Here is a 26,370-nt window from a genome sequence, read left to right as displayed (position 1 = left end):
GAGAAAGAAGTGAGAACTAAAACAAAGAATTTAATCCATCTACCTTGGTACATGCTAACAGCTCTAAACAAAACTATGGTAATGCAGTAATGATGACACTCTTAGAATCAAGATCATATTTGGCCTTCCTTGTCACATTTGGTCTTTCCTTCTCCGCCATTACTGTTCAACTATACAATAAATAGCAATACTCCCTGACCACTACTACACTGGGCTACAGTAAAACACACCACTAATATATATATATATATATATATATATATATATATATAGGGATCAAGAGACAGGGGAAAGAATGATGATACATTAGGTACTCGGGTAACATGATAAGTGTAGCCCTCTTTAAGGTGCACACATGGAATTGATGCTTCTAGCAAGACTTAGTAGGGTCTTTTCTATTTCCATGTTATAAGCACAGACTAGGAAGATGGTGACCACATGTGCATAGAGTTCTTACACATTTCAAAAGTTTTCCCTTCCTAAAGTTGACTAATCTTTGTGGGGAATCAGACTCTGCAACCTTGGCCTGAATAGTATCATGTCAAACTATCTGGAGAATTGGCCTACACTAGAAATGAATATATCCTCAGGACCATCATGAGTTTGCCATTAGACCGTCTACTTTTATACAGTTAAAGAAAGGAAGAATGAAGCAGTTATGAGAGTAGCTTTTGTAATAGTTTGCAAAAAAGTACACAAAAGAGTAAGTGCCATATGATGGAAGGGAGCTTTGTCTTCCTTTCCACTGAAGCCTAGGCTCTGCTTTGATGCTTTCATTTTTGTTGGAGAAAATCTACTCTCCTGCTTTTGCATGTGCAAGTAAATGGATAGTTAGAGCTGAGCTCTGTGTGGGTCACAGTTTGAGTATCTATGAAGGAAGTAGGGACTGAAGTGAAGTTTCAACTCAGTGTTTTCTCTGTAAAACTTCCAATATATATTTTCTATTTTATATCTATGTTTGTTTGTATATATCTTTTTTTTATCTACATAAGGATTTTCTTCGAAATATCCAAGGATGTATATTTTCATTCTACCTTTATGATAAATGGCTTGGCGTTATTGATGAATTGACTGAGGAGGAGAAAATAAATGCAGCCCAAAGGCAATGATGCAATAATTGCTCTAATCTGGTCATGTCTCAGAAATACAGCCAATATGCTATTAGGAAAATATTGTCTTACTTTTTGCCACTTTGTCCACTAAAATACCGATCAATGCCAAAGAGTTTTAATTCTTCACACCTGTGGAGGCCAGTTTCAGAATACAGGCAAGCCTCATGGCTATTATTGCTCTTCACCTGACCTTATTAATGTGGAATCCTTAGCCATTGTACACCTTCTGAATATATGAAACTGGTAGACAAAACTCAGTGGCCTAAGAGAGATCCTAGAGCATCAACAGCCCATGGTATAACCTTATGTTTGTCAAACATTTAACCAGAGAGGGTTAGCCCAGAAATCGAATTCAGTGAAACATTTTCGTATACATTCATGCCTGGAACTCTGCTACAGCGGGTTGTGTACTAGATCTAGAGAGATGTTCTCTGTTCTCTGTCTCTATGCTTCCAGCTTCCTAAGTGCAATGACTTGCCTTATTCAGAAGTGCATCTTTCTGACTTTAGGCTTCTAGCCCAGCTACCAAAAGCGAACGTTGTTCTCTTGTGATACCTTTTTGGGGTGTTATACAACATTAAGCAATGAACCTCATCCAATCAGATGACAGCTTTTATTTTATCACTGCATATAGCCCCAAGCATTCTTTGTCTGCCTAATTCCTGGAGCTTGGAATTGTAAGACAACTTCATAAAAAAAGGTAGAGAGAGCTCTCATTTGTGTCCTCTGGGGTTTAGAATCCATGCTTTGAATCTGAAATGTGTGGTAGTAAATTGGATGGATCAGTACTGAAAAGAGCACATCTTCATAGGCCTCCTTGGAATGGCAGAGTTCGTTATCCTACTCTGGTGGAAATTGGGAAGGGGTGTTGTTAAAGTGGTAAATGCAGAGCAGTTGAGTCGCTTCCTTCCCATCCAAGATATTCAATACTAGACTGACTAAACAAAAGAGAGAGAAGAGTGGTGTGATATGGTAGGAATGAACCTGGGCTCTGGAGTTTGACAAGCCAAGGTTAAACTCTCAGCCTGATCCTTGAGCGGGGAACTTGTAACCTTGGGCAAAGCCATGGCTCCTCATGACACAGTGGTAACAACACCCAGCTCCTCTGGTCATTACTGGCAGATTCTAGTTGGCTCGGGCACTATGAGCACCCATGGCTCCAAACACATTGGCCTTGCTCTGCAAGTTGTGGCTCATTTAGAAAAATACTTGGCTACTCTTTTGCCTCTGCTACATCAGACAGAAACTACTAGAGTATTCCAGGAATTCCTAATGTAGTCACACCTGCCTAATAAGATGACAGCTTTATCCCAAGCTCATGTCTAGAGCCAGCATTAGGCAAAGCAAGACATGAGAAGGGACTGCTGTTAGATAGACAGACATGTTTTCTCTCCAGCCATGTGAGATTTTCCTCAAGAAACAAACAAACAAAAAAACCTATGATAATCTCCACCTTCCAACTAAGATACTTCCTCATTTAAGAAATGGATTTCATAAGTTTTTGTCTATGGTTTACATATTTAAATAAGACATTATACAGAAGTTACAATCCAATATAAACTGGAAACGAAAATTTGAAAAATAAGTAAAGTTTAATAAAGTAGGTTACTTTGAAAACCATCCTAGTTTTAAAAATGTAACCATTGATATCACAAAGTTAGCTATTAAACTAGGCCACAAATTAGAACTTTAGCCCACTGACTAGTAGTATTTTAAAATCTGTACCGAAAGTACACTGTAAAGTATCACTCTATTTTATTTTTCTTAGGGAACTCAGGTTTCTATATATTTTTTATCAACTCTGCATTCTTCTTAGAAGTCTTTCACATTATTGGTTAGATCCAAGATTTATAAACAAAATGTGACTTATAGCTATGCCATATAAAAAAGAGCACCCCTTTGTGGACTTTTTGCATTACAGGCTTGTCTTGTACACTTTTTGATTGAAAATTGCCTCTAGATATTTGGAGAAGACATCACTTCTCTCTTGGGAGAGAATTCAATGAGTTGTGATAACAATGAGAAGGCTGCAGGTACTGTGAATAATTTAATTGGCTTTGGCCAGATGCAGACAGTAAGGTTGCTGGGGGTCATGGTAGATACTTAGCCCCGTTTTGGAGCCCAGAGCATCCCCAGGGCAATAATTCCCAGCTGCTCCTTCTTCTGAAGGCTGGCTCACAGTTCAAGGGAGGTTTCATACTGTTGGAGAACAAAGAAAGCATAGAAACTTCAAAAAGTTTCTAGCTGTATTAGGAGATAGCATGGTATGTTAGAGTGTTTGGGAATTTTTTTAAACACAGTTTTAAATGGATCTCACATATATATTATATATGTAGTTAAGCATATAATGCATAATTTTGTATTTCTATTTGTAATATATAAATGTGTTTTGTTTGAAACCAGAGCGCAAGGCTTTATTCCTCCTCCCTCCTCGTTTGGCTCAGTGGTCTTGAGGTACCATAGGATTCCAGTGCTCTTTAAAATGAGTTGAAAAGAACCAACATCATTGAGTAAAAAGGACCTGACTTGACTTCAAACCACCTCTCCAGAGTACAAACTCCAGTGCTCCCATTAATCAGCTATATGACATTTGACCTATTACTCAAGCTCAGTATCAGTTTATTCATCCCTAACATGTGGATAAAAATAATGTCTAAATCTCAGATATGCTGTAAAGATTAAATAAGATAATGGATGTAAAATACGTTTCTAATAAAGTAATTAATAGAACTAGGAGAAGTTCCCCTGAGACTAGAGTGAGTATTATTGGAGCCTAGCTGACCACAGCTCTCTGGCAACACCCCATTTTGTAAAACAGAGTTTAGATTCAGAACCTGGAGACACATATCATAAATCCCTCCATAGTTTTGACATCTGCATTTTATGACACATACCTCATTGTGTTGAGGAAATCTTTAGGGTAACCCACGTCATTAGGTATTAAGATTAGTCTTGTGTCATGTCTGAGAATATGTTGGTATAAGACAAGTGTTTGTTTTTCATCAGTGACATAAAAACAAACTGCTGAATCCAAGCCACTGAGAGTGATAGTGATTTCCAAAAAGGCAAAACTGTAGAATGCTACAAAGTACCCATCTGGCATGGGTCCATCCATCTACATGTCTACAGTTTACTAAGTCACTGAAGACTGGAATCTCCATAATGACGCTTGACGTTTCCTCTTTCTTTATTTTTCCAATGAATGATAAATGAACCCCATCCAACACCCAGCTATTTCCATTTAACGTTTTTTCCTTGGTCCCATATATTCATATTGAGGAAATCTTCCCACAAAATATCTCCTTTTTCTTCAATGCCTACCATATCCTATTACATATTTTTTGTATTGTATTTTAATGTATTGTATTGTACTGTACTGTATTGTGTTGTATGTTTTTATATGGATAATAAAAATCATTCCATAACTCAGTAGGTTAGACAACTATTTAACTTGGTTATGATTCACATAACACTTCACTGAAGGCTCAATTGAGGTCACTTGTGCAGTGACCTAATACTCTAGTTAGCCTGCAGCTCATCTGGAGCTAACCTAGGTGTCTGTCTATTGGAGCTGGCTCTCAATTGGTCCTCATGTCTTCCATAAGGTAACTTCTCCTCCTTTCATAGGGTGGAGGAAGAGTTCCCAGAACCAAAAGAGACTTTTCAAGAGTTAATGTTTGAGAGGACTGTGCAAAGGACCATGCCAAAGATGGTGGTTTACAAGATGAGGAAGCATTATTTCTTGAGACCACACATCATAAAACTCATGGCAGCACCACTACTACACATACCCTCTCTTCACTGGCTTTTAATCCTCAGTTCTCTACAACAGCATTTCCTAAGGGGTATTCCAAGTATGGTAGGAAGTATCTTTGAAGTACTAACTCATTTTTTTACCTCAGGTATTCCGTCCCTCATCCTTCTTCCCATCTTAAGCTGCCTTAAGAGACAACTAAATCACCTCCTCAGGGAATAGAAGAGGAGAATATGAGGAAAAGGAAGCTCTTTGTTGCTTATAAGTCTTAAAGATTTAGCTTTCTAGGAACCAAAAATGATTCATGGCATAGAGTAGAAGATTTTGGTGGCAAACTCATGGGAAAAGCTCAAAACCACTAGGCAGGTACATGGGATATCTGCACCATTTCCTGCATGGAAACCAAAAGGAAGCAGATATTCCTCACAGAATAGCGAGCTGACATGTCTAAGAAATATGGCCCTCTATGTCCACACAGAGTTTCTTATACCTCAACATGGAACAGATCGGTTAGTAAAAGTATCTCCATCAGTCACAGAATAGTATGGAAGAAACAGAAATCCACTGGGTTTGAAAGACATGCCTCATCAACAGGCACACAGACCAATTTCCCAGGTCAAGAGAGCAGTGCCGACACCTCAATGGCCATTAGTGTACATCAATGACACAGAGCAACCAGATAAGTGCCACTTCACCATTTTACAGCCTCCCTGGCACTAGAAGACTCCAGATCATAGACACACTCATGGGGGCAATTAAGAAATCCTAAAACTCTAGCAGTCTTGGAACAGAGAACCAAACTAGACATCAAGTGAGCTGTTTAGAACTACAGAAGTGTAGGTTTCTTACATATGCCAGTGTATAGACAGAGATTGGTATCTGTGCATATAGAATATATGATCCATGCATTGTTTTCCCATTCCCAGAAATGTTCCATTGTCAAATTGCTTTGGAAAATTCATACTTTCCTTTTGAAAGTCAAATGCCCCAAATTTTTCCACATTTATTTGACATTATTTGACTTTTTTGAAGTGACCCCAAAAATTAATCATCCTGGGGCCATTTATTGCCTTATGCTGAGTAGAATATTATATATTTAGTTTAAGAGTCATAGGCAGCATCATTTATGTTAAAGTTGAGGAAACCGAAGCTTTAAAATGCTGAGCTTCCTAAGTGGCAGGACCAGGATGCTTCTGGTGGAGTGCTGGCACCCACATGAGTGGAGGTGGTGATGCACTCACTACATTCCAAAAAAGCCAAGAGGCCAGGTGTTTAAGGTCATTTGGTGAAATGTTGCTCATCTCTTTATCCTTCAACAGCTTGGCTCATCTGTTGACTTTTAAGGAATTCACTTATTTAAGCAATGTTAAGGTATCTTCAAAGGGAAACATTCATAGCTGACCACTCAAAACTCTGAATTAAGCTTTTCACTGCTGATCACCTTTTCTTTGGAAAGCTCTTCCTTTGATAGGGAATGTTGAGTAATTAAAAATCATCTCTGGAAACTGGTGGTAAATAAATGCATTTATAACCTCTCATTGTTTTGCTTTTTCGATGTTTTCTTTCAAGCCTTGTACTTGTGTGTAGATGTATATATACATGTATGTTTGAGTGTGTGTATGAGGAATTGTGTTTCCACAGTTCATTGTGGTTTAGGCTCTTTTCAGTAAATGTTAAACATATTTAACCGAAAACATCATCTCTGGGTGGGTTGGTGGGATATGACAAGAAAACACAGCCACCACATAGCCAGCATGTGATGACAACTTCCCAAGGACCCTGGCTGCAGATAGTCATCCTTGAAGATGACCCAGAGCAGAGGAACCAGAGAAGTATGGCTCAGGCAAATTGTGTCACGAGAGGCAGATCCTCTGCATGGGAGAAACTTGAGCACTGAGAAAGCCAAAGAGGATATCTGAGGCTGAGGGGAGTTGAGCTGTGAAAGCCTATGATTAGCAAACTCAGCTTGATTTGAATACTAAATCCTTCTAGCTTTTAAAATGAGATCTGACACCTGAACCCACTGATCACACCAGTAGAAAACACATCTACAGGTTCAGTGCCTCCTGATGCAGTGTAATCGACAGTAACTGATGGCACAGGAAATACTGACCTTGAGTGTGATCGAGTCTCTAGGTTTAACCATCAGTCTGAAGGATATGGGCAAGAAGTCATCAACACCATGAGGATGGTATTAGCCAACAACAGAACGTGGAGAATTCTATACAACAAATGACTCAGTTTCCCTCGTCTAGCCACTACAATGAACACGCTGTATAATAGCAATGGTGGAAACAAGGCTAAGTGAATTAAAATACACTAATCTCCCTTTTTCCTTAGATTCAGGCCAGAAAACCATTAAAATTAGTGCTTTCAGAAACTTGGCCTTTTGGCGGTGCGCTGGCACTTGAAGAACAACCAGTGCACAACTGCACCTTCTGCAAAACCCAGACAGCTCTTTTGAGTTTCCCTCATTGATATCTGTGATAATGACAACTTGCCCTTCCCAAATCTGGTAGGTTTCAGTTTGGTCTTTTATTGCCTTCCTGAGGAGGGGGAACTCGGAGAGGCCAAGTGTTTTCATGTAAACCTACACCCAAATGGAGAAATCATTGGACAGCCCCTGCTGTGGCTGAGAGGCTTTCGTAGTGTCATTTGATTTAGGTACTGCAGAGTCATGAGGCTAATACAACAGGACAAATTTTTGTCCATTCCACTTGTTTCCACAGAGACCTATGTAGCGCTGTTCAGATCAGTCAAAATAGACTGAGTACATGAATCATCTTCAATTCTGCCATTGTCTTCCTGAACTCACAGTAGTTTCAGGTCTCCTTCAACTGAGTCTACTAAATCTAACACTAGAAAACATCTTACCTAAGCATAAAGACTCATCTTGTGGCAAATATGAATCCATTAATCCTACCAGAATATGTTAAATGACAGCCACAGAGTTTGGTTATGTGTTATCTGAAATTGGTGTACTGAATTTTCAGTGTGGAAATTTACTGAGTACCCAGGACCTCTGCAAGCACTGCACTAGATTTGGGAATGTTATGCTAGGTGTGGAGAAATTTACTACATTACTTACTTGTTAGCTACTACCCCAGTCCTTACATCATGGTAATTTTTGGGGGTAGCTAAAACTATCATCCTCCACACTTTACAAATGAATTAGAAACTTCTCAGTAGAGTTTGCATGTGCCCCAGTTCCCACAATAGATCAGAAGCATAATAGGTTTCTGGTCCCTTGGTCTATCTCACTCCAGTCCTTATTATCTTTCTACACTGCAGGGAGAGGACATGAAGATAGAGCAAAGGACAGTGAAAGACTCATGAAGGGACTGTAATCAGAGAATAAGAAGAGAGCATTTGAGCTTGATTTTAAAAGAGGAAATGAAATAGAGATAGTAGGAATGAAGGATGCAATCACTTAAAGAGGAATCAATGAAAGGGAAATGAGTATGGCAAAAAGTATTCCATACTTTGGGGAAGAGCATATATGTAAGGGAATAAGGAGAAAAGACTGGTAAAGTAGGAGACAGGCAAGGATTCCACAAAGGCCTTGAAACATGGAAGTTTGTTTAAAAGGGTAAATTCAATGAAAAAATCTTATTAAAATAAGTGATTACAATGTTTCAGTGTATGACTGTAAGGTGGATTTTTGGGTAGAAACTATAGAGAGACATTGACTAAAGAATCTAAATGGACTTTAGTCCCCCCAGCTGTAAAACCACATATTGTCACATTCCCTAGGTCTTTCAAAAAGGAAGCAAGCTTTTGCTCTGGGATTGGGATATGAAATGCCATATACTATTCTTTTCCTACAGGATATGCTTTCATTTATCAATCAGAAAGGACCACTCACGAAAGGCATCTTCAGAAAATCAGGAAGTAGAAAATCATGCAGAATCCTAAAGGAGAAACTAAATTCTGGGGACAGAGTGAACTTGGACAGCGAATCTGTTCTTGTGGTAGCATCTGTTTTAAAGGTGGGGAAAGTTCTAGCTTTATCCACACATGAATAACTCAAGGTGTGATTGGTGTCTTTCATTATGATTGCCCAGGAACCATCATAGGCATAACTGATTAAGAACTTGACACACTGGAAAACACTTCATGAAATCAAAATTTAAGGAAGCTACTGTAGGATTTAAAAGCCCCATACATTAGAAATATATTCTGTTTTCACCATTCACCACCCGCCTGAAGGCTCCATGCCAAATACTAATACTAATATGACTACTAGTAATAATAAGAAATTTCAAAATATCCACTGGCACATACATAATGTTTACAAAGCAAACATCCTGCTTTTGATGACATCCTCACCGCCCTCCTAATGCAGGCAGTTTCCAAAAGAAAAATCATATGAAACATTTGAGAATAGACATAGAAGATTACAATAGTAAGCAAGTGTTTACTTTATGAGGAATCCAAAAAGGCTCAGTGAGGCAATCATTCTTAAGCATCATTTTCTCCTGTCTCTTAATGCCTTTTACTTTATAAGTCAGGGAGGAAGGATTTTGCCATTTGTGTCTGCTTTCACCACATCCTAAGCATCCTTTTATTAATATTTGAGATGTCTATCCCACCATCCAAGGTTATAACGACACGGTAACCAGCTCTAGCTACATGCCTCTTTTGATAAATCTAACTTTTGGAGTAGGCACAACAGACAAAAATAGTTTCGATTCTTAAAATTCAATAGATTGACTCAAAAAATAGATTTTTGAAATTATACAGCTAATTCACAGATATCCAGTTCTATTCCTAAAAGGGAAATGGAGAAAGAAGTGAGAACTAGAACAAACAATTTAATCCATCTACCTTGGCACTTGCTAACAGCTCTGAACAAAACTATGTTAAGGCAGTAATGAGGACACCCTTAGAATCAAGGTCATATTTGGTCCTTCCTTGTCCCCCATTACTGTTCAACTCTATGATAGATACCAATAGTCCCTGACCACTACTACACTGAGCTATAGTAAAACACACCAGTAAATATATGTATAGACAACAAGAGAAAGAGGAAAGAATGATGATACATTAAGTACTTGAATAGCATGGTAAGTGTGCCCTCTTTAAGCTGCACACATGGAATTGACGTTTCTAGCAAGACTTAGTAGGGTCTTTTCTATTTCTGTGTTATAATCACAGACTAGGAAGATGGTGACCAAGAGTATGTAGAGTTCTTAGACATTTCTAAAGTTTTCCCTTCCTAAAGTTGACTAATCTTTGTGGAGAATCAGACTCTGCAACCTTGGCCTGAATAGTATCATGTCAAACTATCTGGAGAATTGGCCTACACTAGAAATGAATATATCCTCAGGACCATCATGAGTTTGCCATTAGACTATCTGATACAGTGATTGAAAGGAAGAATGATGCAATTATGAGAGTAGTTTTTTTAGTAGTTTGCAAAAAAGCGCACAAAAGAGTAAGTGCCATATGCTAGAACGGAGCTTTGTCTTCATTTCCACTAAAGCCTAGGCTCTGCTTTGATGCTTTCGTTTTTGTTGGAGAAAATCCACACACCTGCTTTCTCATGTGCACGTCAATGGAGAGTCAGAGCTGAGCTCCGTGTGGGTCACAGTTTGGGTATCTATGAAGGAAGTAGGGACTTAACTGAAGTTTTCAACTAAGTGTTTTCTCTGTAATATTTCCAATATGTGTGTGTGTGTGTGTGTGTGTGTGCGTGCGTGTATTTTTTATCTACATAGTATTTTCTTCTAAATATCCAAGGAAGTTTACTTTTATCCGACCTCTATGATAAGTGGCTTGGTGTTTTTGATGAAGTGACTGAGGAGGAGAAAATAAATGCAGCCCAGAGGTAATGATGCAATAATTTCTCTACTCTGGTCATGTCTCAGAAATACAGGCAATATACTTTTAGGAAAAGATTGGTTTACATTTGCCACTTTGTCCACTAAAGTAACAATCAAAGCCAAAGAGTTTCAATTCTTCAGACCCATGGAGGAATGTTTCAGAATACAGGCATGCCTTATGGCTATTATTGCTCTTTGCCTGACCTTATTAATGTAGAATCCTTAGCCATTGTACACCTTCTGAATATATGAAACTGGTAGACAAAACTCACTGGCCTAAGGGAGATCCTAGAGCATCAACAGCCCGTGGTGTAACCTTACGTTTGTCAAACATTTAACCAGAGTGGATTAGCTCAGAAATCGAATTCAGTGAAACATTTTCGTATACATTCATGCCTCGAACTCTGCTATAGCAGGTTGTGAACTAGATCTAGAAAGATGTTCTCCGTTCTACATCTCTATACTTCCAGCTTCCTAAGTGCAATGACTTGCCTTATTCAAAAGTGTATCTTTCTGACTTTAGGCTTCTAGCCCAGCTGCCAAAAGCGAATGTTGTTCTCTTGTGATACCTTTTTGGAGGGTTATACAACATTGAGCAACAATCTTCATCCAATCAGATGACAGCTTATAATTTATCAGAGAGTGTAGCCCCATGCATTCTTTGTCCACCTAATTCCTCCAGCTTTGAATTGATAGACAACTTTATAAAAAAGGTAAGAGCGCTCTCATTTGTGTCCCCTGAGGTTTAGAATCCATGCTTTGAATCTGAAATGTGTAGTAGTAAACTGGATGGATCAGTTCTGAAAAGTGCACAACTTCATAGGCTTCCTTGGAATGGCAGAGTTCGTTATCCTACTCTGGTGGAATATGGGAAGGGGTGTTGTTAAAGTGTGAAACGCAGAGCAGTTGAGTCGCTTTCTTCCCATCCAGGAGATTCAATACTAGACTACCTAAATAAACGAGAGAGAAGAGTGGTGTGATATGATTGAAAAGAACCTGGGCTCTGGAGTTTGACAAGTCAAGGTTAAACTCTCAGTCTGATCTTTGAGGGGTGGGGGAGCTTGTAACCTTGGGCAAAGCCATGGATTCCTGATAACACAATGGTAACAACATCTAGGTCCTCTGGTCAGTACTGGCACATCCTAGGTGGATCGGGCACTATGAGCACCCATGGCTCCAAACACATTGACCTTCCTCTGTAAGTTGTGGCTCATTTAGAAAAATACATGGCTACTGTTTTGCCTCTGTTACATCAGACAGAAACTAGTAGAATATTCCAGAACATCCTAATGGAGCCACACATGTCTAATAAGATGACAGCTTTTCCCCAAGCACATGCCGAGAGACAGCATTAGACAAAGGAAGACATGAGGAGGGACTGCAGTTATACAGACAGACATGTTTTCTCTCCAGCCATGTGAGTTTTTCCTCAAAAAAAAAAAACAAAAAACAAAAAACAAATACAAAGAAACCCTCAGGAATCTCCAAATTCCACTAAGATACTTCCTCATTTAAGAAATGGATTTCATAAGTTTTTCTCTATGCTTTATACATTTTAATTAGATATTATACAGAAGTTATAATCCAATATATACTGGAAACAAATTTTTAAAAAATAAGTAAAGTTTAATAAATTAGGTTACCTTGAAAACTATCTTAGTTTTAATGGTGTAACCATTGGTATCACAATGTTAGCTATTAAACTAGGCCACAAATTAGAACTTTAGCCCACTGACTAGTAGTATTTTAAAATCTATACCCAAAGTACAACAGAAAGTATCACTCTATGTTATTTTTTATTTGGGAACTCTGATTTCTGTATATTTTTTTTATCAACTCTGCATTCTTCTTAGAAGTCTTTCACATTATTGGTTAGATCCAAGATTTATAAACAAAATGTGACTTATAGCTATGCCATATGAAAAAGAGCACCCCTTTGTGGTCCTTTTCATTACAGGTTTCTCTTGTACACTTTTTGATTGAAAATTGCCTCAAGGTATTTGGAGAAGACATCACTTCTCTCTTGGGAGAGAATTCAATGAGTTGTGATAACAATGAGAAGGCTGCAGGTACTGTGAATAATTTAAGTGGCTTTAGCCAATGCAGACAGCAAGGTTGCCGCAGGTCTGGCAGATACTTACCCCTGTTCTGGATCCCAGAGCATCCCCAGGGCAATGATTCCCAGCTGCCTCTTCTTCTGAAGGCTGGCTCACAGGTCAAGGGAGGTTTCACACTGTTGGAGACCAAAAAAATCATAGAAACTTCAAGAAGTTTCTAGCAGTATTAGGAGATAGCATGGAATGATACAGTTTTAGGGAATTTTTTCGAACACAATTTTAAATGGATCCCACATATATATTATATTATATATGTTGTTAAGCATATAATACATAACTGTGTATTTCAATTTATAATATATAAATATGCTCTGGTTGTTCCTTTCCTATGAAGCACTGAAAATACCTGTTTACTTGGTTGTTTGTTTAGTTTGTTTAGTCAGCTGGCATGTTGCCTATTGCCTAAAATGTCAACTCAGTGAGGACAGGGACCATATCTGTCTTACTCACATCAGGATAGCCAAAGTTTAGCAAAAGTTTGCCATATAGCAGGTAATTCAGTAAATACTAATTGCTTCTAAGTGTCTCCTGTTTTGTTTTTTTTTTCACTCACTACACTGCCTGTAATGAGCCATTAATTCTCCTGGGGGGGGAAAAACTGTTTCGTTTATTAATTCCCAAAGTAAAAAATGCTAAAAATAAAATAATAACAAAATGTCCCTGCTAGATACTTTATAGTCTCATATTACTGTTTCCCATACAAATCTTTCTGGTTTCTTATATTGAAGTGCGAGAGTGAGGTACTTGTCTCACAGAGACAAGCTCATGGACAAAGGAGAGTGAGTAAAGCGATAGAAGTTTATTAAGCAAGGATACAGAAAAAGCTCTCAGATACCCCTAACAGGGTTGCCACTGAGGGCTCTTCAGGCTGGTCTTTTACTGAAAACTTGGCCAGGGAGTTTGTGGCCTTGAGATTCTTGTGCAGTCTTGGTTTGAGCAAGGACTATTGATAACACCCTTAATGACTTACTTCTTTGTGGTCTGGTGACTTTCTCTGATTGCATTATAGCTGCCAAAGAAAAATACTCCCTCACCTCTGGGACCCTGTGGTCTGGTCTATTTTCTTATCTCTGTTTTTTTACATCTCGGCACCCTTGTGATTTCTGTAAGCCTGATTTCATGGCCCTCCCTCTATCTCTCCCTGCCCTTGCTCAGTATCACCTGAAAATCAAGATGTTTCAACACCCAGTGATAAAAATGGATATATCTACCCTCTACAAAAGAGCAATGTGGAATGATCAGGATACAATCCCAAGACTCATATGTTTTGTGGAAGGTCCAGAGTTCTGTGTTCATGACACTACTTTTTATCTTTTCCATGACAGAACAGTTGGCAGAACTGTATGATGTGTGCTACAAATATATGTGAAATGGCATTATTTTGTTCTTGAGCAACTAATGTAAGGTAGCATTGTTCTCCATCTGGAGGTTCAAAATACCAATAGGATACATTCCCTCTCCTTAAGGAAGTCACATTCAAGTAAATTAGTTCATGCTAATGTTAGTCTTCATGTTTGTACTTGCTAAAAGATTAACATTAACAGTCACCTATCTCTTAAGAACACAGGACTAGAGGAAAGGAGAGCAGAGGAAAGAGTTAAGAGCAATAAGGTTACACGTCTTTATTTCTTCTTTTATTATTATTATTATTATTATTATTATTATTATTATTATTATTAGCTGCAGGGCAGTGTATACACCATAGCTGACCTTAAGAAAGGACTTGATTTTGAGATTTTGCCATTTGTTTCTCACTGTTTTCTATTGCTGGTTGCCTAGTCATAGTCATAAAGCCCAAGAGAAGTTAAGAAAGCATGTTTCATTTCTCAATCCATTAACATTAGGGGAAAGCTATGGAAAGTAGATATAATAACATTTGCTTCCAAGTCTAAAAGACCATAAAACATGAACATACCCAGGTGGGAGCTTCATACCCATGTGTAATCCCACCACAGATCAATCATCATTTTGAACTGGAGAAGTAATTTAATTAGGTTTACCTAGTTTATAACACATTTTACTGAAACTATTTATCTGCTTAGTTTTATGGCATTCAAGTCCAGAATGAGTGGCCTCTGTGTTGGATTTTATCATATGTTATTTTATGCATTTCTTAAGATAATGGAAGTGGAATCTCAGAGAAGCAGGCATAGAGAAGGTTTTCAGTTGTTTATCGAAATCTGCAGTAACACCTGCTTACTATTGCAATTTAATCTTCAAGAATGTTATCTCCAAATAGAAAGATCAATGATGGAAAAATGGTATTCGCTATCTATAGAGATGCTTTATTGATTTGAACCACAGCCTTAAAGAGGCATTTCCCAGTGCTTGCTTTCCTTTCTTTATCTTTTATTTTTTAAAGTAAATGAAAACAATGTTAAACCATTTTTAGAGCAAGAAACACAAAGCATATTGCTCTAGTGCCTCTTTTAGAGATAACTCCATCTAAAATGCTATTATACTCAGTGGAGAAGCAACATCCCTTATCCTGGATCTCTGAACAACCTTTAAATTCTATGAGTACTTGTGATTTTCTCCAACTTCCTATAATACTGTAATATTCTATCTGTGTGGGAAATGTTTAGAGGTGATGTTAAGTGCTGCATGTATGGGCCATGCAAGAATATCACACCCAGGGGCACCTGGGTGGCTCAGTTGGATAAGTGTCTGCCCTTGGGTTGGGATCCTAGGGTCCTGGGATCAAGCCCCATGTCGGGCTCCCTGCTTAGTGGGGAGCCTGCTTCTCCCTTTCTTCCCTCCTTTGCTCCCCCTCGCTATCTCTCAAATAAATAAATAAAATATTTAAAAAAATATATTTGTTATGAGAGACACACACAGAGAGAGGCAGAGACACAGGCAGACAGAGAAGCAGGCTCCATGCAGGAAGCCTGATGTGGGACTCCATCCTCGGACTCCAGGATCACGCCATGGGCCAGAAGGCAGATGCTTAGCTGCTCAGCCACCGAAGTGTCCCAATGAATAAATCTTTAAAAAAATAACATACCCAATTACCACCTGTTTGAAATAAAAAAAAATACCCCCGAAATTTTAAGTATAGACAATTATAGTGCCTATAGGTTCTTGCTCTTAAAGTAATCAGATGGAGTTTCAGGATATTATATTAGAGTCAGTATCTTGATTTTGACTCCATGAAATTCTAATAGGAAACACACCTCAAGATTTTAAGACACAAATTCCCCACCTATAGTCAACTGTGCTCTCCTTTCCTCTTTCTCACTCTACTTTCCTGTGGTGAAGGTATTTTCTATCCAGATTGAAAATCAGTTTTGTTTTGTTTTCCTTAACTCAAGATTGTTTACTGCATATTACCTCATGTGACTTTTCTTTTGATTTACATTGTAATAGTTATCTTTCCTATATCTTTAGTAATCTGTTATTAAACTATTTCGTTTACTTGTATAATCTTTATTTTTCTCTTCATTTCCTTTATTTTATTCTTAGAATTTGAGATCTATTTATTTCTAACTTTAACTTTTTCTTCTATTCTCCATTCTTCATCTTTGATTTTTATCCACTTCTACAACCTGAAATTGCTACTAAGATTAATATCAAGAAGACTTTCTTTCCTTTGTAAGTAATCTGTTGTCTTTACAGAAACTTTAGGACTTTCCCCTTCATCCTTCACCCTCTAAAATCTCTCTACCAGGTAGCCAGGAATATATGTATATGCTCTGAATACATCCCAGTCAGGATTTGGGGATTTTCACCAAATCTTTATTTCTGGAAATGTTCTATCTTTTCTTTTCCCTGAACGTCACATACAATCTCACTATTTTCTCCATCTGGCACTCATTCTGATAGATGTTAGAACTCATAATGCTATCATCCATGTCTCCCCTTTAAATTTTTGCTTAACCCTTTTTGCCATGTGTCATTTTATGCCATTTCTCACATTTCCAGCTCATTAATTTCTTCTTCAACTGTTTTGTGGTGTTGTTTTGGAAATGGAGTCAGAGTTCAATGTTAATCATTATACTGTATTTCTTATATTCATATTCTTTAATTTTTGCTGTTACTATCTATTCTTGTTTCATAAATTCTTTATCTAATTTCTTATTTGTGATTTTTGCTTATAAGTCTTAGGATATACATGATATCTATTTTAATTCCCTGTACTGATATTTCTATTAAATCAGTTCCTTTTGTTGAGTTTGTTACCACTTGATCCATGACCAGACAGAGTATCTAGTGGTCTTTTGAACCTGGCTATCTCGTGCCACCAGGACGTTGGAATAAACAATGGTGAGAGCTTTTCTTCCTTTCTTTCTAAGATTTTATTTATTCAATTGAGAGAGAGAGAGAGAGAGAGGCAGAGGGAGAAGCAGGCTCCATGCAGGAAGCCTGACGTGGCATTTGATCCCAGGTCTCCAAGATCACATCCTGGGCCAAAGACGGTGCTAAACCACCAAGCCATCTGGGCTGCCCAAGAGTTTTTCTTTCTACTTGAGTTTTCACCCACACATCTTTGGTCCTAAAATAAATATGTGACATATACTGCCTGGGTGAGGAATGGGTGATGGGGGTGGTAGATAGACACCCAGAGCTTGACCTGATGGACCACTCTACTGCAGAATCCCTGAGTAGGGCAGTCTGGGTGGCTCAGCAGTTTAGCGCCAACTTCTACCTGGGGTGTAATCCTGGATACCTGGGATCGAGTCTCACGTCAGGCTCCCTGCATGGAGCCTGCCTCTCCCTCTCCCCGAGTCTCTGCCTCTCTCTCTGTATGTGTGTCTCTCATGAATAAATAAAATCTTAAAAAAAAGAATCCCTGAGTAAATGTCCTGGCAGATGTCTGTTAGGACTCATCTGCTCTGAGCTTCTGCCTTAGGCAGCATGAAGAGCACTCTTCCCAAACAAAATTATTCCATTAGCCCACGTGGACTAGGGGCTGGATTCTTCTTTATTTTCACATGAGCCAAACTATATGATTAAAAAATGATGGCTCATTAGAAATGACAAATACCATTTGCTTCAATGTGGGTGGAACTGGAGGGTATTATGCTGAGTGAAATAAGTCAATTGGAGAAGGACAAACATCATATGGTCTCATTCATTTGGGTAATATAAATAATAGTGAAAGGGAATAGAAGGGAAGGGAGAAGAAATGGGTAGGAAATATCAGAAAGGGAGACAGATCATGAAGACTCCTAACTCTGGGAAATGAACTAAGGGTGGTGGAAGGGGAGGGCAGGGGGTGGGGGTGAATGGGTGATGGACACTGAGGCGGGCACTTGACAGGATGAGCACTGGGTGTTATTCTGTATGTTGGCAAATTGAACACCAATAAAAAATAAATTTATTATTAAAAAATAAACACCACCTTTATTACTAATAAAAAAATGATGGCTCTTGATGTATGAGCAGTGGATGCCAAAAAGTAATTCTACTGACATGTGTGTATGCATGTGTATACACATGTGTGCTAATGCATTTGTGTATACGGAGAAAAACTGTTAGAAACTATATAGATCCTCCTCTTGTGTACTATAGACACCAGATAAACAGAAACTACATTTCCCAGATGAACTTGCAGGCAGAGTTCCAGTGTGATTTAGATTCCACTAATTAATGTCTGGCTTTTTTTCCCCTTGAATTCAAGAACTGAGAAAGTGAGAAGAGAATCATGGAATGAAACACTCCTTTTCCTGTGGTGGGCCATACCAGCTGCAGCATGGTTCTGGAGCCAGTAACTATAGTGACAACTTCCCAACTTGAGGGCAGTTTCTTAATTTTGTCAGTGACACCAGCTACACTGGCAACCAATTCTGCATTGTGGTTTTGGGAATTATTTCTGGAAGCGCATCCTAGAATATGGTTATTTAACCCTTCTAATATTTATGGACCCTGTATAGTTTATAGTAATTCTCTTTGTTCAACAAGCTAGATTTTGCCCTCTGCAAAGGAGGATTAAAAAAACAGCAATTTAGGATTTTGTATCTGATGTAAATAATTTTCAGTAGAGAAAGGCTCCTACTGAAACTAAATGGTGGGACCAGGAAAATCCATGGTCTGTATTGATAAAATAGTTATTTAAATCATCAGCTCTGGTCACCTGCAAAAAAGAACCTTTTGGAGTCAATGCTTTGACAGCCCAAGTGTCTCTACACAAAATAATATCATAAAAAAGAAGAATATAAAGTTGATGAGACTGTCAATTATTATTGAGGCCAATGAAAAGGGAAATAACTGGTTCAATATTTTAAATTTCCAGCTCAAGTTATGATGAAGATAAGTCAATCCTTAACCTCATCAGGTCCTTCTGGAAAATTTAGGACATTGATTGGGAACGAATGGTAGCCTGATGATTTGAACAGATACATTTGAGTAGACTCACATAACTTTGAGTATCCTCAGATTCCTAAGTGCCACCCTGGTCAGCAGAAGTTCCTCCTTCCCTGTCTGATGAGTAGAGACTTGCTAGACCAGAGATCCTTTAATGGCTTCACCTGAGCAGGATACCTTTCAAGAGAATGACAAGTCTTGTCATGCTGTACTCCTTTCATCTTTCAATGTCTCAAGATCAACAACTAAAATCCAAACATGTCATTGTAAGGATGGTACAAAATGAAATTTAGAAAGTGAGCAGCTTACACACCAAAATAACTAAAATATTTTGTTGTTATTTTTACTTGGTGGTTAGCTAATGGGGATATCATGGAAATGGATTCTAAGACCATGGAGGAAGGAACAAAATTATAAACCAGGATGAATTTATAGATATGAAAATCCCAAGATTGAAGAAAGTAAAAATACTGGGATAGATTGATCATGTATAACATTCTCCTAACTAGATCTCCTAAGAGGGCTTAGAGTATTCTTCCTATACCAAAACACTGAGAAATATATTGTTTCAGTCAATATCCTGTCAAGGAAGATTGAAGCACACCTTCCTGTAAAGCTCTGTTGCTCCCTTAGTGGCTATATTTCCAGATTGGAAGTGCTATTTAACCAGTGTCCCTGATTTTGGTGAGCCAAAATAGAGCATCAATTAACCAGGAAGGGCAAGACAGGCAAGACAGCCCTGATGGACAGCAGGACCAGAGTGATTATCAAAATGATTTGACCTGCAAACCCTTTAATATGAGCTAATGGATGAAGGGCTGAGACAGAGGAACAGAACTAAGGTTCTACTCAATTTGTATAATATGAATAAAACCCTTCTACATCTGATGAACAAAAGCCTCACTTGAGTCAACATAAAGGAGGAGTTAAGGCTTCTCATCCAATTTCCAGGCCTGAGTCAATAAACATACCTATAATCCCTGAATGAAGATAAGACTAGGTAGATGTAGGAGGATCTTGTAATAATATCACAACTATAAATTTTCCCAGAAGATTCCAAGAAGCCTACTCCAAAGAGACTAGGGACATTTATCAGAATGCAGTGGTCAATTTTACGTGTCAACTTCACTAAACTAACAGATGTTTAGGTGTAGGTGAAATATTATTTCTGGGTGTATCTCTGAGAGTGTATCCAGAAGAGTTGAACATCTGAATCAGTCAAATGAGCAAACAAGAGCCAACTTCACCAATGTGGTCAGGTACTATCCAATCTGTTGAGGGACCAAACAAAACCAAAAAAGGCAGAGGAAGGCTGAATTCTTCCACTCTTTTCTAGAGTTGACACATCATTCATCTTCTCCTGCTCCTGGACACTGAAGCTCCTGGTTCTCAGGCTTTCAAACTCTAGGACTCAGACCAATGTATCCCTGGTTCTCAGGCCTTCATCTTCATACTAAGAGTTATACCATCAGCAACCCTGGTTCTCAGAACTTTGGACTTAAAACTGAATAATACCATTGGCTCTCTTGGTTCTCCAGGTTGCAGATAGCAGATTGTGGCATATCTCAACTGCTAAAATTGTGTGAACCAATTTTCATAACAAATCTCCTATCTATCATCTATCTATCTATCTATCTATCTATCTATCTATCTATCTATCTATCTATCTATCTATCTAATCTATCTACCTACCTACCTACCTACCTACCTACAGATCTATCCATCAATCCTACTGGTTCTGTAACTCTGGAAAATGTTAATATAGCTATATGTTGAGAAAAGGAACTATCCAAACCTTCCAATAGTGATTGGATACTGACTGAGATGACATAAACTCCCAAGGGCCTGGAATGTCAATGGTCTAAGAATTAGAGAAGATGTACTTACGGGTAGAATTATAACTGGATCTTTGGCTCAATTCTATCTCAACAGAGGCTCAGTGCATCTAAAAACATGCTTGTGGTTATCTCCTCTTTCCCAGAGTGCTCAGTTGGAATAAACATACTATTACAGACAAAATCACAACATTGGCCCCCTAAACTATAAAGGATGTTATGACAGAGACAGCAAAATGAAAGCTTCAGGGATAACTCCTCTCTGCCAAAATAGTAAGTCAAAATCAATTCTTCATTTTTAAGGGGATTTCACACATTAGTGCCTGCACTGAATACTTGAAAAATTCTAGAGTTGTAAATCCTCCTCGATCCTCCTTTAACTGGTCTGTTTGGCCCAGGTAACTGGCCTTAGAAAAATCAATAGATTATTGTTACCCTAACAATGTGGTGACTGAATTATAGTTGCTGATCCATATGTAGGCTCTTTAATCGAACAGGGCAATGTGGCCTTTGATACTTCATATGCTCCAATTCTCTCTCTCTCATACACACACACACACACTCATGCATGCACACACACACACACCTCACACAAATATTTACCTTCAGCCAGCAGGGACAGTTTAGGTCACCATTATTCCTCTACAACTCTTCACTCTGTTAATACTTGTATCATCTCACCATTCCATAGGCTATCATATTGATCCCCCATATGATGAGGTAATAGAACCATAAACACATGAAGAGATAATTCCCAGGAAAACCTAATGTCCTCCCAACTCTTTGAAGTTTTAGGGAGTTCAAGACATACCAAGATATCTCCTCCAGGGACGCTCAGGTGGTGCAATTGTTTAGTGTCTGCCTTTGGCCCAGGGCGTGATCCTGGAGTTCCGGGATTGAGTCCCACATCAAGCTCCCTGCATGGAGCCTGCTTCTCCCTCTGCCTGTGTTTCTGCCTCTCTCTCTCTCTCTCTTTCTCTCTCTCTGGCTCTCTCTCTCTCTGTGTGTCTGTCACGAATAAATAAATAAAATCTTAAAAAAAAAAGATACCCCTCCAAAGTGAAATACAAGGTGCTATACTTTGCTTCCTGATCATAAAAATAGAGATAGAACTTTTGGTGGCCTTTTTGGATTTTATAAGAAAAAAAATTGAGTGTTCCTTGTCTCAACTCATTAAATAATTTGTAAGGCTGCCAACAATTTGTAAGCCAGATTACAGTAAGATATTCCAGTTAACCCAGTCTGCAGTTCAAGCAGCTTCATAATCCAGAAACTAGAGTGGGGATCCAAAGGATCTATTATTCATCCAAAGATCTTTGGCAAAACAGACTATTGCATGGACCCAACAACAAACCCTAACTAAAGAGTCACAGAGAGACCTCTAGGATTCTAGAGATATGCTATACCATTTGTAGGATATAGATTCTCTTTTACAAAGTAGTTGTTCTCTTGCTACTAGTCTACTTGGTAGAGACTGAGACTTAACTCTGAGATACCAAGTAACATGAAATGTGAGTATTCATCATGAACTGGGTATTATCTAACCTAGGAAGCCATGAAATTGGCATGTGAAAATGACATATTTAAGACTGTACTCTAGCAGGAACCAAAGCCACAGGTAAGTTTTATGAATATATGGTTCCTCCCTGTTCCTGCTGTGCTATCACTTCTTCTTTCAGTAATACCACTTATGAATACCACCGCCACTTGACTGAGGAAGGAAAAATCTGAGGCTGGCTTACATGATATACCACCCCAGCCAAAGTAGTCTACTGGAACATTAAATATTTTTTACTCACACTCAAAACAAATAATATCATTGAAGACACACAAAAAATACCAATGGAAGTATTGGAAAAGCTGGGAAACTCTGTTGTTCTCAGACAATAAGTGCTCTTCCCAGAGCCTTGTGCATTAAAATCACAATTACTGATATCAGGAAGTCATGTTAACATGAGAAACAAGCTCCATGCAGGAAGCCTGATGTGGGACTCGATCCCGGGTCTCCAGGATCATACCTTGGACTGCAGGTGGCCCTAAGCCGCTGAGCCACAAGGGCTGCCCTGTAAATTTTGTTTTGTTTTGTTTTATTATTTTATTTATTTATTTTACTTATTTATTTTATTTTATTTTATTTTTTATTTATTTTATTTGTTTTTTATTTTTTTGTAATTTTTTTAAAGACAGTAAAAATGCTTTAAATTTTTGTCACGAAAATGTATAATTATCAATATCTTGGTATATAGAAATTTGTAATCCATCTGGACATATGGGTTCAGATGGCTACAAGATGCACTAAAGCAGGCTAAGTTGAGATGGGAGACTATTAAACTCATACAACTAGAGACATGTGGTACTTGGAAATGTCTGGCCCTGGAAAGGATAGGAAAGAGATATGGCACTGAAAATAAACAAAGTAGTTGAATTTTTTATTTTTTTTTATTTATTTACGATAGTCACACACAGAGAGAGAGAGACAGAGGCAGAGACACAGGCAGAGGGAGAAGCAGGCTCCATGCACCGGGAGCCCGACATGGGATTTGATCCCGGGTCTCCAGGATCGTGCCCTGAGCCAAAGGCAGGCGCTAAACTGCTGCACCACCCAGGGGTCCCTGAAAATTTTTATATACAAAACAATCAACTCTCAACTCTGTCCTCAATCCCTCATACACACACTTACATATCACAGACACATACATACCACACACAAGTGCCCTGTTCCCAGGCAGAAATGTAAACTTTCAAAAAACAAAAAAGAAATGTAAACTTTCAGAACAAAATAAGATTGGTACAAATTTCTTATCAGTAACACTGGGTGCTAGAAGACATTTTCTGATACTCAAAATCTATTTCCCATATTCCCTCCTTCATGGAGCTATGAGAATAAACTGTAGCAAAATGAAGTTGTAAACCAAAAATATGTTGGAGTGAATCCAGAAAACAAGGAAGGAAGCCCCAAGTGCTGAGATGACAGCTGTATGGCAACATTAGAGAGCAGTAAGTCTGGAGAGGAGCAGGGACATGGAGCTCCCAGAGTGGGGGATTTCCATGCTGTCATGAAGAGTCTTAAAAGAAAATGAGAAGACACTTCCATTGCAGCTTCCAATATGTAAAGAGCTGGGAAGCTGTCACTGTCATCCACACAAGAGCAAAGTTCTACAAACTGAAAATCAATGATTTTTTTAGATCAATCAAAGAATGGAGATTATAGGACAAACCACCACCTCAAAATCTAGAGAGATAGGCAAATACAGAGAATTACAGCTGAGATGTCCATACCTGAACAGAAGCCGTTTATGTGGTAGAAATACATAAATGATAACCTCAGTGAATTGCTGGAGGCTGAATTGGACTAGCTTGAGTGAGGAGCCAAGTCTCAGATGATCCACCGCATTTTCATGGGTTTTATCTCCAGGAATTCTAGTAGGTTCTCACCTTGGAGATCAAAGAAAAATCCTCTCATGCTTTGGGCTAGGAGAGGATGTTACCATTTTGTTGAAATATGCCCAGGTACTTCCCATAACAAAGGTCTTCCCTCCAGAGGAAATTATTAGAACCCTAGAGAATCTGAGGGAAAGGCAGTTAGTTAACCCTAGGCCTCTCTAGCCTCGTCTTACAAAAAAAGGCTAAGAAATGCTTTTTTTTAAAGAAATGGTTCTAAAGGCCACAGCCAAGGGACTCAAGTCCATTAATAAAAATGAGATTTTTTATTTAATGAATGAGATATTTTATTTTTTTTTCATTTTATTAAATGAGGGGTGCCTGAGTGACTCAATTGTTAAGTGTCTGCCTTCTGCTGAGGTCATGATCTCGGTGGGGGGGGGGTTTCCATCTCCCTCTGCCCCCTTCTTCCCCTACTTGGGCTCTCTCTCTGTCTCACAATAAAAATATTTACAAAAATGCTATTTAATCAAATTAAGTTTATAGAAGACTGCTTCACTCCATACCTTGCCACCACATCAACAGGGCTTCGATATAATAACAGTGAATTATAATGGAGAGAGGTGCAAAACACAGACTCTATTTAAGAAGTTGTGCTTAGGGAAATCCAAAGAAAACAGAGAGAAAAAAATAAAACTGAAACCTCTGGCACTTCCAGCTACAGCAAACATTTAAACACAGTCAGCTTTATACAGATTAATACAAAACCTCACACTAAAGGCCTACTAGCCTTAGTTCCTAATAACTGACATATAATGTGCACTTTAAACAATAATTATAAGGTACGCTAAGGAAAGAAAAAAACAGATGAGACACAGCAAGCCTAAGAACTAGGCTTAGATGTGACACAGAATTTGGAATTATCAGATATGAAAGTTTAAAATATTATGATTAATATGCTAAGGGCTCTAAAAGAAAAAATAAACAAATGTAAGAACACATGATTAATGTTAGTAGAGAGATGGAATCTCTAAGAAAATGCTAAAAATAAAAAGCATTATAAGAGAAGTAAAGAATGCCTTTGGAATTCATGGATGGACTCATTAGTACACTGGCGAGAGGACTGGTGCACTTAAAGATGTACCAATAGAAACTTCCTAAACAGAAAAGCAAACAGAAAAATGAATGGAATTATTAAAAAGGCTAGTATGTCCAAGAACTGTAGGACAAGTACACAAGTTGTGATACATAATGATAATACTAGAAGAAGAAGAAAGAGAAAAAGAAACAGAATAAATATTTGAAGTATTAATGGCTAATAATATTCCCAAACTAGTGACATACACTAAATCACACACTAGGAAGCTGAGAGAACACCAAGCAAGACCAAGCAAGATGAACACCAAAAAAAAAAAAAAAAAAAAAAAAACTACTTCAAGGGGTCTATATTCAAAGTACAGAAAACCAAAGACAAAGGGAAAATCTTCAAGGAAGCCAGAGTACAAAAACACTTTACCTATAGAAGCTAAAGTACACTTTACACTTACAAATTCCCCTTCTTCAGTAAATTCTCTTAATCTCTTCTGGTTTTCTGTTTATATAAACTGAATGTAAGGGTGAGGTCCACAGTTCAGTATGACCACCTCTTAACAATTCCAGTATCTGTCTCTTGAGAATGTGCCAGAGATATTTCATGATTTGTTATCCTTATCTTTCAGGCTCAGTCTAAATACTAACAAGGAAACTCCTATTGAATTTTCAGTTAACATATATATTAGATAAATACTTAATTTTTTTCTTATAGTTGCTTTTCTTATCTGATATTTATCCCCATTCAGGCAGTAGCCAATGTCTCCATGTCTTAAGAGGATAATAGAAAAGAATCTACAGAATTAAAACAATAATAATAAGTTTTTGGCTTTGGTGTTCAGTAGCAAAAGCCCAAGAACAACCAAAATAGTAGAAGAAGACATGACCAGGTAGGACCACGGTAACAAAGAAACAGAAAGAATGAAAAGGTAGGGTCTGGTACATAAACATGAT

At 38.2% G+C, this 26,370-nt stretch overlaps 1 long non-coding RNA gene across 1 annotated transcript; it reads right to left on the bottom strand.

Moving 5' to 3' along the window:
• Nucleotides 1–9,448: 9,448 nt before the first annotated feature.
• On the bottom strand, nt 9,449–24,386 carry LOC144310173 (uncharacterized). The gene is made up of 4 exons (XR_013375861.1): nt 24,226–24,386; nt 19,164–19,288; nt 12,833–12,924; nt 9,449–11,641 (listed from the first exon to the last, which is right to left on the bottom strand). It is a non-coding gene; the product is annotated as an uncharacterized LOC144310173 (long non-coding RNA).
• Between the last annotated feature and the right edge of the window lie 1,984 nt (nt 24,387–26,370).

Source organism: Canis aureus, unplaced genomic scaffold (genome assembly GCF_053574225.1).
Source record: "Canis aureus isolate CA01 unplaced genomic scaffold, VMU_Caureus_v.1.0 ptg000490l_RagTag, whole genome shotgun sequence".
Lineage (NCBI taxonomy): Eukaryota > Metazoa > Chordata > Mammalia > Carnivora > Canidae > Canis > Canis aureus.
Note: the sequence above shows the minus strand (reverse complement) of the source record. Positions and strands in the feature narration are given on the sequence as shown.